Genomic DNA, 12988 nt, shown 5'->3' with positions numbered 1-12988 from the left:
TCAGGTCTCCATTCTGATCCCACTCACCGGCTGCTCTATTTCCAAAGCACTTCTGTCTTCCCTAGGGGGCTCTCCTCCTGTACAGGCACTGACAAGCTGATCAAACCTGCATGTGTCAATCATTGCCTGCTTCCCAGCTGGTGACAGAGATAGATTCCTACCAAATTTACTCAGAGGACTTGACTTTCTCAGGACCTCTTCCTGTTGTGCATTGTCATGATCTTGCAGCTAAACGAATAGATGTGAAAGTGAACTGAAATGTAAAACATGCTGGGTAAGTCTAAAATGCTTTGAATGATAGGAGGTAATTAAATGAATGACTTTCAAACCTCACCTGATGTCTGCTGAGATATCATATATCTGCTGATTCAAGGGTCAAATCTCTGATTTCCCAATACCACCCATCACTTGGAAGATTCCCTTCAATACATTGATCTTCTCATGGTTGCCTGATGCTTAGTTATGAAAGGGTTTCTTTGGTCTTGATCTTTTCACCATTAAGATAGGAAAGGCTGGGCATGGTGGCTCACGCCTGTAATTCCAGCACTTTGGGAGGCCGAGGCAGGTGAATCACTTGAGGTCAGGAGTTTGAGGCCAGCCTGGCCAACATGGTGAAACCCCCGTCTCTACTAAAAGTACAAAAAGTTAGCCGGATATAGTGGTAGGCACCTGTATTACCAGCTACTCCAGAGGCTGAGGCCCCAAGAATAGAACTCAGGAGGCGGAGGTTGCAGTGAGCTGAGATTGCGCCACTGCACTCCAGCCTGGGTGACAGAGCAAGATATGGTTTCAAAAAAAAGAAAAGAAAAGAAAAGAAAAAAAGAAACAAAAATAAACACTTTTTCAGGATGGTAGATTTTAGGACACTATACTTTCACCGTGTTAATAAGAATAAGAGTAACTGAGTGAGATGTACCTGCCTAAAGCAGTTTTAGTTAAAAAGGACTTAAAACTTTTTTTTTTTTTTTTTTTTTTTTTTTGAGATAGAGTCTTGTTCTGTCGCCCAGGCTGGAGTTCAGTGGCACCATCTCGGCTCACTGCAATTGCCACCTCCCGATTTCAAGTGATTCTCCTGCCTCACCCTCCTGAGTAGCTGGGATTACAGGTGCCCACCACTACACCTGGCTAATTTTTGTATGTTTAGTAGAGATGGAGTTTCACTGTGTTGGTCAGGCTGGTCTCGAACTCCTGACCTTGTGATCTACCCTCCTCAGCCTCCCAAACTGTTGGGATTACAGGTGTGAGCCACTGCGCCTGGCCAACACCTCTGATCTTAATTTCAGCTACATTACTACAGAATTTTCTTTAAGAAACGAGATAGTGATCTCCTAATCTGTATGTTTCAGTACTCTCTCCTCATCCCCAATTCAAAGGCTCCTATTTTATTGACGGCATTAGCAGTGATTTAATAATTGGTAGTTACAATTGGCATGCAGTGAAGTTTAAGCAGTTGTTGGGATCTTTGTTGATTAAAGAGTTTTAAATTAAATACTAGTTTAGTACTTGATGTTATCTGAAAGGGCCAATCTTCCACAGCAGGAATTTTTGTGGAAGAATGCCAAGCAATGCTCACTTTATGTCTCACTTCCAATGCTCTCTAGGGGTGCCAAGTTTATTGTGGGTTAGAAACTGAACAGGATTAAGTGGCTCATTTCTAAAATGTAATCATTGAATTTTCATATAATTTTATGAGGGCAATTTAATTATTTTATAATTACCTAACTAGAACATAATATGATATAAAGTGGTGATGAATACACTCTCTTGTAACTTTAAGTATGGCAAAAAAAAAAAAAAAAAAAAAAAAAAAACAAAACAAAACAAAAAAAAAAACCTTAATCAAATCAAATACAGAGATTCAGTTAAAGTAATACATAATCTGTTTGGGCATCTCTCTTTTTCCTTCCTTTCTGAGTAGGTATTAACCCAGAGTTTTCCTGGGAATATGGTGTTTTTAATAAAGCCCTCCTTTTATTTATTCTGGCTTTCTAGTAGCCTGTAAGACACTATTTTGCGTTGCTCTTAAGTGGCATGAGACCCAACAGTAAGACGGGAGAGTAGCTGTGCGTGAGAGGAACCTCCTCGTGGAATCTGTCCACTGATGTCTGGCCTCTGCTCTTGTCAATGTCATGCAGATAGAGCAGGCATACATGTTGGAGGTTGGGCTTTATTCTCTGCCCCACTTAGAAACAAACAAGCAAATATGTCTGTGATGTCCAAAACCTATTTATGGAATCTAGATTGCTTATTAAAGTTTCATTCGTTTTATGGACATAATTAAGAGACCAAAGGACATTCCATCTTATAAGATAAACTCAAATGCTGCCGAGAGCTCTAAGAGACTAATGACCTCTCATATTAGAGTTCTCCTTATTTTTAAAGAAATTTTTTATGCTTCAGGTACTAAAGAGAAGGTAACTAATAGGGATGAACATAAACAGATATTTGTATTTTATCATCTAGAATTCAGGTCTATAGAAGCAATAAACCTATGTGCTCAAACATAGGGGCAGAATAATTCCTGCGTGTTAGGGACAGGGGTGAGAGGTACATTGATAGGAACTGAGAAGGACAGATATTATGGGTTCCACCGGGAAAGAGACCTGAGCCTGCTTGGACATCACACCTCTACAAGGAGAAAACTCAGTGTGGAAATGTTAGTGCTGCTGACAAACTGGGCACCAGAGCTGTGGTATGGGGAATCTAATTGAACTGTCTGAGCTGAACATAGGTAGTGGGGAGAAACTAGACTGCTAGCAGACAGTGGTCTGAGGGAAGATGTATGTAAAGGCTTGAATAGGAGCTGGACCAGAAGAGTCCATAAACTTATGTAGTGTCAATGGCAGAACAGCAGAGGACTAGCAGTGACAAATGGGTCACATGACATCAAAGAAAAATGCAGCAGCTGCAACTGTAGACTAAAACATCAAAGATGTTCTCTACTCAGAATGTGGCCACCCTCAGCAGTGAGGGTCCTGGCACAGTGGAAGAGGTATTTGAATGATAATTAAGACTTATGCCCTAATGGGATATGTAAAAATAAACAGAGAAGTATATAGATAGATCTATACATACATATATTTATCTTTTTATATTTACATATAAAGATATTTATACATATAAAATACTTAGTTATAGAAAATTTAAAATATGGCCAGGCACAGTGGCTCACATCTGTAATCCCAGCACTTTGGGAGGCCGAGGCGGGTGGATCACCTGAGGTCAGAAGTTTAAGACCAGCCTGGTCAACATGATGAAACTCTGTCTCTACTAAAAATACAAAAATTAGCCAGGCATGGTGGCATATGCCTGTAATCCCAGCTACTAGGGAGGCTGAGGAAAGAGAATCACTTGAACCCAGGAGGTGGAAGTTGCAGTGAGCCGAGATTGTGCCACTGCACTCCAGCTTGTGCAACAGAGCAAGACTCTGTCTCAAAAAAAAAAGAAAGAAAGAAAGAAAGAAAGAAAGAAAGAAAGAAAGAAAGAAAGAAAGAAAGAAAAGAAAAGAAAAAAAGAAAAAGAAAAAGAAAAAAGGAGTTCCAGACCAGCCTGGCCAACATGGTGAAACCCCATCTCTACAAAAAATACAAAAATTAGCCAAGCGTGGTGGCATGCACCTGTGATCCCATCTATTCAGGAGGCTGAAGGAAGAGAATCCCTTGAACCCAGGAGGCAGAGGTTGCAGTAAGCCAAGACTGCGCCACTGCACTCCAGCCTGGGCAACAGAGTGAGACTCCATCTCAAAAAGAAAAGAAAAGAAAAGAATAAGAAAATATAAAATATTTATACATTCTACATTTAATATGTATTTTTCAAGTAAAGGCTTTATTTTCATATAGAACCAAGGACTACAGAACAGCCTCCAGATTCAAAACTTCTGTTTCAGTAATCCTTGGTTTGCATATGAGGTAGGAAAAATTCTAGGAGTGCTAGATTTTTACAAGAAAAATTCTTAATATCATCCTTTACTTCTACCTTCATAATCCCATACATACAATATACAGTTTTAGGTCTGTATTAAGCTGTTCAAAGAGGACGGGCTCAGTGGTTCATGTCTGTAATTCCAGCACTTCGGGAGGCTGAGGCAGGTGGATCACCTAAGGTCAGGAGTTCAAGACCAGCCTGACCAACATGGTGAAACTCCTTCTCTAATAAAAATATAAAAATTAGCCAGGCTTGGTGGCGTATGCCTATAATCCCAGCTACTCAGGAGGCTGAGGCAGGAGAATTGCTTAAATCCAGGAGGCAGAGGTTGCAGTGAGCCCAGATCATGACGCTGCACTCCAGCCTGGCCCACAGAGCCAGACTGCATTTCAAAAAATAAATTAATTAAAAAAATAAAAAATAAATAAGGCTGGGCACAGTGGCTTATGCCTGTAATCCCAGTACTTTGGGAGGCCAAGGTGGGGGGATCACCTGAGGTCAGGGGTTCAAGACCAGCCTGGCCAACATGGTGAAACCTTGTCTCTACTAAAAATACAAAAATTAGCCAGGCATTGTGGTGGGTGCCTGTAATCCCAGCTACTCGGGAGTTTCGGGCAGGAGAATCACTTGAACCTGGGAGGTGGAGGTTGCTGTGAGCCAAGATCGTGCCACTACGTTCCAGCCTGGGTGACAGAGTAAGACTCCATCTCAAAAAATAAAATAAAACAAAATAATTAAAGTGGTCAAAGAAAGGGAAAAATGAAAAAGGTATATTAATAAAGAGTTACTCAAAATTATATGTAGATGAAATGTGTTAGTCTTAAAACATAATTTTTGGCTAGGCACGGTGGCTCACACCTGTAATTCCAACACTTTGGGAGGCCTAGGTGGGTGGCTCACAAGGTCAGGAGCTCTAGACAATCTTGGCCAAGATGGTGAAACCCCATCTCTACTAAAAATACAAAAATTAGCCAGGTGCGGTGGTGGGCGCCTGTAATCCTAGCTACTCAGGAGGCTGAGGCAGGAGAATCACTTGAACCCGGGAGGCAGAGGTTGCAGTGAGCCAGGATCACGCCACTGCACTCTAGCCTAGGTGACAGAGCAAGACTCCGTCTCAAAAAAAAGAAAGAAAAGAGAATAATTTTAAAAGTAGGATACAATCATAACTTTTATACATATATAAAATTCACACATGTCAAAGATTTTATATAGTTTTTAATTAATGAGGGAAGCAGTAACATGCTACAATTGATTCATAGGAGAATTAAAAATATCTCATATATAATAAGCAATGAGGAAACAAATGTATAAACAAATGCAAAAGGCGTTGATGTGGGGCAGCCAATAGTGAAGGTGGCTACATGGGTCGCCATGGGGACAGGGCTGTTTCTGGGGAGGCTATGGGGGGTAACAGGTGCATGACAGTGGGAGTTACTCTCAGCACAAGCATGTACAGCAAAGGTAAGAGTAACAGCAGCATTAACCCATGTGACAGCCACACCTTGTTGAAGTTAGCACTTTACATGTATGAATATCTGCTCCATGTAGGAGTTCAGAAATCACCCCGAACATTTTTATCAGAGATAAGATGGGGGAAAAAATCACATTGGGAGAACCACCAGGATTTTTACATTCCTGGTGTTGTGTATTTGGGGATCTCTGCTCTGCAGCTCCAGAGACAAGGGAAACATGTGAACGCTCAAATGAAACAAAAAACATCCATGATTATCCTTTTATGTCACCTCAGTACCCTGGAGGTCCAAGGTTCCCATTAAGGATACCTAAACAGGCACTTAGAAGTGTCCTAGGAAGTCAGCCATTACTCCCCTGTGGAATCCAACTTGTCAACAAGGACATTTAAGTATGGGTGGGCCAATTCCTCCAAGAGGAATGGTGTCCGGAGGGCCACAGTCTGACCCTTGGTTGTCAGTACAGAATGATGAAGGAGAAATGAGATGCCCAGTGAATGCTTTAGGTGGCTCTGCAATGCCTAGAATGAACATGGGTCTGGAGGGTGGGAGATCTTGGCCAAACCCAACAAATGCCAATTCAGTACCATACTCCTCAACATCTCCTGGGCTCTCCAGGAGGTGAGGTCCACAGGAACACCCGTCATGTCTAGTCTAGCAGATTTAACCAACTCTGGAAATATGAATGAATGCAGTATGTCCTAGACCTAACAGACCTAATTTTCCAGTGGGACTGGGTCAGATGGTCCCATGGATAGATTGGGAAGAATGGAGTCACATCACATGAATGGCCTCTATGCTCAGGAAATATGGACAGTATTTCTAAAAATTCTTCTGATAAAATGAGCCTGTGTAATCAACTGGGCTCAGGGATGATGGCAAAATTTGGGAAAATTTTTTAAATCCTTTTCAGAGAGTTACTCCCTTTCATAACAGTGAGTGTGTGATTCATTACCAAGTCCCCTCATGTAAACCACAGTGAGCCAGCCCATCACAGAATTACCACAAAGGAAAATGATTCACCACAGCGTATATTTAAACAAAGGAATCAGTCTGGGTGCGGTGGCTCACACCTGTAATCCCAGCACTTTGGGAGGCCAAGATGGGTGAATCACTTGAGGTCGGGAGTTTGATACCACCCTGGCAAACATGGCAAAATCCCGTCTCTACTAAAAATATAAAAGTTAGCCAGGCGTTGTGGCACATGCCTGTAATGCCAGCTACTCGGGAGGCTGAGGCAGGAGAATCGCTTGAACCCAGGAGGCAGAGGTTGCAATGAGCACAGATCGCACCACTGCATTCCAGCCTGGGCAACAGAGCGAGAATCCATCTCACAAAAATAAAATAAAATAAAAATTAAAAAAAACACACAAGGACTCTCAGTCATACCAAACCAACCTTTTGATTTCTAGCCCTCTCCCCTGTTGTGTGAAGAAAGCAGGTCCAAACACAATTGGAAAAACTGTGCAAAGTGGCCTGGCCTGGTGGTTCACCTCTGTAATCCCAGCAGTTTGAAAGGCTGAGGTGGGAGGATTACTTGAGCCCAGGAGTTCAGGACCAGCCTGGGCAAAAAAGTGAGATCCTGTCTAGTACCGGCTAGTCAGGAGGCTGAAGCATGAAAATCGCTTCAACTGGAAGGCAGAGATTGCTGTGAGCCAAGATCGCACCACTGCACTCCAGCCTTGGTGACAGAGTGAGACTCTGTCCCCGACCCCAAAAGAAAAGAAAAGAAAAAGTACAAAATGGCATATTAAAGTTGCCCTAAACTGAACTGCAAATAATTATGTTTGTATGTATATGTGTGGGAATAAGAATGTGCTGTATCTATGTGTATTACATGGACATATGCACAAACATGCATTGACCCTCAGGACATTGTAAAATATTATTACCTAACATCTTAGGTAGAGATAAGTAGGGATATTTATTCCATCCTTGTATTCACGTTAACATTTCAATTACTAAAAGTTGCTTCTGCATCCTCCCTGAACTATTTTGTGCTATCTATATCCCTGTTTTATGCAAGTTCTTTTCCTTCCTTTCTTTTTCTTTCTTTCTTTCTTTCTTTCTTTCTTTCTTTCTTTCTTCTTTCTTTCTTTCTTTCTTTCTTTCTTTCTTTCTTTCTTTCTTTCTTTCTTTCTTTCTCTCTCTCTCTCTCTCTCTCTTTCTTTCTTTCTTTCTTTCTTTCTTTCTTTCTTTCTTTTTCTTTCTTTCTTTCTTTCTTCTCTCTCTCTCTTTCTTTCTTTCTTTCCTTCTTTCTTCTTCCTTTCTTTCTTTTTTTGACAGAGTCTCGCTGTACCCCAGGCTGAAGTGCAGTGGGACAATCTGGGCACACTGCAATCTGTGCCTCCTGGGTTCAAGTGATTCTCCTGCCTCAACCTCCCGAGTAGCTGGGACTACAGGCATGAGCTACCATGCCCCGCTGAGCTCTTAAGGTGAACTCAGATGTTATGTTTTTGTAAGTGTCTGCAATCATGGGCAGGAATAAAATCACTTATTTGAGAGTTTATATTAAATAAATAAATAAATACAAAACTTGCTTATTACAGGAATAGAAGTAAAGAAATCAGTTGTATTTCCACCTGACAAAATTAATTTGCATGTTTGTGAATAAAAGCTATTTGCACTGCTATTCGTTTTCTACAATTTGCAGAGTTGTAAAATATCTCAGAGACAATGAAAGGTGTAATGACCCCAGCTAAACCACCTAATTTTCTATCGAAGTCATCAGCAATCTTTTTGATGCATTTCATAGTCTTTTATAATTTTTCTCTACATTAGCAATCATGGAAAAAATAGATTCCCTTCAGATGTTCCTATTTATCCCTCAGTTCTTTCACAAGTAACTCCACTAGAAGCTTTCAATTAGCCAGGTGTGGTGGCAGGTGCCTTAATCCCAGCTACTCGGGAGTTTGAGGCAGGAGAATCCCTGAACCAGGGAGGTAGATGTTGCAGTGAGCCGAGGTCACACCATTGCACTCCACCCTGGGCAACAAGAGGGAAACTCCGTCTCAAAAAAAAAAAAAAAAAAAAAAAGAAGCTTTCCCTGATCCTTTCAACTGATTGTAGTCTCTCTCTCTTTTTGTAGCTCCACAATCCTGTTGTCTCTTTTATAACAGTGTCTCACTTTACCATCAGTTATAGTTATGTATCTACCTTATTCTCCATACTAGATTTTAAATTGCTTTTCTTGAATCCTCTGCATTAACTAACAGAGTGTCTACATATATAATATGCTCAATAGATATGTTTAATTGGATTTAATGTAATTCTTATATGCATTCAACTAGTCTTAATCAGCTTCGCTTATTATAGGTAGAGATAGCATCTTCCTGGAAAGTAAGATCTGAGGAGCAATCTTTATTTGAAACAGGTCTCAGTCAATTTAGGAAGCTTATTTTACCAAAGTTAAGAATATATGCCCATGACACAGCTTCAGGAAGTCCTGAGGACATGTGCCCAAGGTGGTCGGGGCACAGCTTGATTTTATACATTTTAGAGAGACACAAGACATCAATTAATATGTATAAGATGTACCTTGGTTCTGTGTGGAAAGGCGGGACAACTCAACGCGGGGAGGAGGCTTCCGGGTCATAAGTAGGAAAGAGACAAAGGGTTGCATTCTTTTGAGTTTCTGATTAGCCTTTCCAATGGAGGCAATTAGATATGCACTTATCTCAGTGAGCAGAGAGATGACCCAGTTCTCTCTGTCCTTTCTCTACAAGGAAATTTCTTGTGAGAGAGGTATGTACCTTTTTCTCTTAGTAGCTGTCTTCTTTAGGAATAGAATGGAAGGCAGGTTTGCCCTAAGCAGTTCCTAGTTTGACTTTTGCCTTTGGCTTAGTGATTTGGGGAGAAGGGGGTGGGGTCCCAAAATTTATTTTCCTTTCACAGAATCATATTCCACAGCATTAATATAAATTGAAGAACTCCAGGCAATACTTGCTTTAGATCTGGTCTGTTTCCAAATCTCTCTCTCTTGAACTACTATGAGTGCCTGCAAACCTTTCCAGTACTAGATTTAATAATGAATTTAGTGAATTAATGCATCATCACTAAAAGGTAATTACAGTGCCTCACTAGCCATTAGTTGCTATTAATAGATCAGTATGGAGTAGTTTACCTGTTTGATAGGTCTCAAAAGAATGGTAAAGAAAAGGAAGTGAGTTTTTTTCCTTTCTTTTAAATAGGAAATGAGGAAGTAGAACACTTGTAGTTGGGGATGTGTTGGGTCTACATTTAATAAAGATGAACAGAAGTCCTTCATGAAGGTCATCCTTACAAGAAGACTTTACTGGTATTTTCTCTAGTGCAATTAGAAGTTTAGAAAAAGATTTCCTTGAAAAGTGTCAGTAAAATATTTTGAATCCCTTTTAATGGATGCCTCTTATTTTTTGAAATACAGTTTAGATCATGATCATCAGCTAATATTTATGGGTTGGCATTACATTGAAATATTTATGTTGCTGGATGTGGAAACAGATTGAAGAGGTTTAAAACACTGTCTTTAAAACTGGCAATGATTGCTGTGGCACCCAGAGACAGTTGGCATCCTTGCATGAAAGACACTCGATGTCAATTATTTATGCACTAAATGGGTCTAAAATTCCAGATTAAATTGTCCACCGTTTTGATTCAATTAGCTTTTGATTCAGTGCCTATGTCTTTAATAACAAAGCTATTCCAGGAAAAGTTGCGCCCTGGAAAAGTTTTATCTAGCTAAGATCCCCCTGAAGGGAGGATGTGAGTCACACTGTACTTACACTGGCAAATAAAACCATAGTGCCTGTCTGCTCCCTGTGGATTTTAATTTGCAGCAACAATAAACTTCAAGTAATGGGCCTTAGGTTAAGTGACTGAACATCAAATTCAAGTCACAACTGGAAGGTCTTGTCTTAAAAATGGTGAGGTAGATGTCATAGGCCAAATGGTCTCAGAGGCCTTGTAGAAATGCCTCCCCTCTCACAGTGAGATAGCCTGATTTTTCCTCCACCCCAGATATTGTCATGTGGTCTTTTCACTTTAATTAGTTCTGTTGTTTGTTTGTTTTCAGACAGAGTCTTGCTCTGTTGACCAGGCTGGAGTGCAGTGGTACAATCTCAGTTCACTGCAACCTCCACACACTGGGTTCAAGCGATTCTCATGCCTCAGCCTCCCGAGCAGCTGGGATTACAGGTGTCTACAACCATGCCTAGCTAATTTTTGTATTTTTAGTACAGACAGAGTTGCACCATGTTGGCCAGGCTGGTCTCGAACTCCTGACCTCAAGTGATTCGCCCACCTTGGTTTCTCCAAATGCTGGGATTACAGGCGTAAGACACCACGCCCAACCTCACTTTAATTAGTTCTTTCAATTCAGATTGCACCTTGCACTCACAGCTCTAGGGGGAAAGGCTAAGAATATAACCAAGACAAAATTTTAAGTTGTCAAGGCATGAATTTCCCATCGGTGTCTCTCCTTAGGGTACACTTTCATCTGTAAATGGTCAGGCTGCTTTTCCTCTTTTGGTTATTCATTAATGTATTCTTTCATTTTTACTTTATTTTACTTATTCATTCATTCCTAAGCAAACACTTATTGAAAACCTATGGTGTTTCTTAATGGATGTACTATTGGCATTTTGGGTGAGATAATTCTTTGTGCAGAGCTGTCCGGTATATTGCAAAACATTTATTATTTCTGGGCTTCACCCACAAAGCAGTCCTCAATCCCTAAGCATCCTAACTCCCAACCGCCACTTCCATTTCCGGGAATAGCAGAAGAATGTCTCACATCACAATTTATGTTCTCAAACATTGCAGGAGAAGAACTTTGAGTAGAGTCCGCTGCCAGAGAACATCGGGATGAATAACAAAATTCTAGACCTCAAGAAATTGATAACCTCATAACAAAAACAAATAAGTAAATACAGTGCAATGTGAGTATCACACACAAACTAGTGACTTCTGGGAATGTTCTAGAAGGCTTCTCAATGCTTGAGTGAGAAATGCTTGAGGTTAAGTCTTTAAGAACAAGTAAAAGTTAGCTAGATGAAAATTTCTAGGCATCAGGAGAGGTCCAAAGGACATTCTAGAGTTCAGACAAATGTTTTGGAAGGGCTGCAAGCAAGTTCATCAAGGCTGGTGCATGGAACTGGAGTTAGGGAGGTGGTGGTGATTGTTAAGACTGCTGTAGCTGAGAAACTAGATCAAGGAGAATGTCACAGGCCAGGTTATTGTATCTGGACCTTATTCTTAGGAATATGGGGGCGATGAGTGACATAATCAGATCAGAGTTTTGAAAAGATCACTTTAGCAAGGAGTCTGGGAATCAATTGGAGAAAATAAGACTGGTGACAGGGAAAACCATTTGGAGGATGCTGGAATAATTCAAAGAGAAATGAAGGATACTTCAATGGATTTAAATGGATACTGCGACAAATACAGTGAGGACTGCAAACGCCCTCTAGCCAAAGACCATCGGGAATACACCTTTGGTTGAACAAGTTGGTTTTATTACTGTTGTAAATGGGAAAAACTCTTATCATGGGGAACTGAGAGGCATTTCTGTTAGAAGATGTTAGAACCTATTTAAAGGGTTTGACCTTCCATTGGATAATTTTGGGGAGAGTCTGAGGAAACAGAGTTACTCACTATCAAAAAGTAAAGGCAATTCTATGATTTAGTATTTCAATAAATCTTATCTATAGAAAAGGGAGACTAGAGGAAGGATTAGTAAAGAAGTACCAGTCACTTACATTAGCTGGGAGAGAAGGTTGTTCAATGTTTTGTGGGTTGCACAGTGATCTTATTTTTGTCTCACTTTAACATGGTTTACATTGTATATAGAATGCAAGGGCTTGGCTGTGAGGTGAAGTAAACAGGATAGCAGTTAAATGGCATTGGTGACCAGGCACAGTGGCTCATGCCTGTAATCCCAGCATTTTGGGAGGCCGAGGCGGATGGATCAGCTGAGGTCAAAAGTTGGAGATCATCCCGGCCAACATTGTGAAACCTCATCTCTACTAAAAATACAAAAATCAGCCGGGCATGGGGGCACACATCTGTAATCCTAGCTACTGAAGAGGCTGAGGTAGGAGAATCACTTAAACCTGGGAAGCAGAGGTTGCAGAGAGCTGAGATCACGCCACTGCACTCTAGCCTGGACAACAGAGCAAGACTCCGTCTCAAAAAAAAAAAAAAAAAAAAAGGCATTGGTTTTAGTGACCTTTATTTTTCATTTTTATGAAGAGAAATGCTTGATCGAGTTAATAAACTGAGGAAAAATACCTTGCAGAGAGTGAAAAGTGAGTGAGGGAAGAGTAATTAGTGTAATAATGCTGCAGACAATGGAGATCATAAAGTTTCATTGGTGAATTCTACAGAGTTATTTGATTTCTTCTATTAACACCTACCAGCCAAGCTAAATAAAAATGGAGGGCATGTGTTAATTATATCTATTTCCTCCTTACCAGTAGCTACCAGTAGCTAATTTCCATTTGAAGATCCATGTGATTCTAGGGAAATTGATTCAATTTCCAGCTTTAATGTGAGACACAGAACCGAGTTTAAGCTTATCAGTTTACCCCATTTACCTGGCCTAAGGAATCAGGAAA

The 12988-nt window shown here is 40.6% G+C and overlaps 1 pseudogene; it reads left to right on the top strand.

The window, feature by feature from the left end:
- The first annotated feature begins 5372 nt into the window (after positions 1-5372).
- On the top strand, positions 5373-6375 carry LOC126953411 (single-stranded DNA-binding protein 2-like; annotated as a pseudogene).
- The last annotated feature ends 6613 nt before the right edge of the window (positions 6376-12988 follow it).

This window comes from Macaca thibetana, chromosome 4 (genome assembly GCF_024542745.1).
Source record: "Macaca thibetana thibetana isolate TM-01 chromosome 4, ASM2454274v1, whole genome shotgun sequence".
Lineage (NCBI taxonomy): Eukaryota > Metazoa > Chordata > Mammalia > Primates > Cercopithecidae > Macaca > Macaca thibetana.
This window is presented reverse-complemented; position numbering and strand designations above follow the sequence as displayed.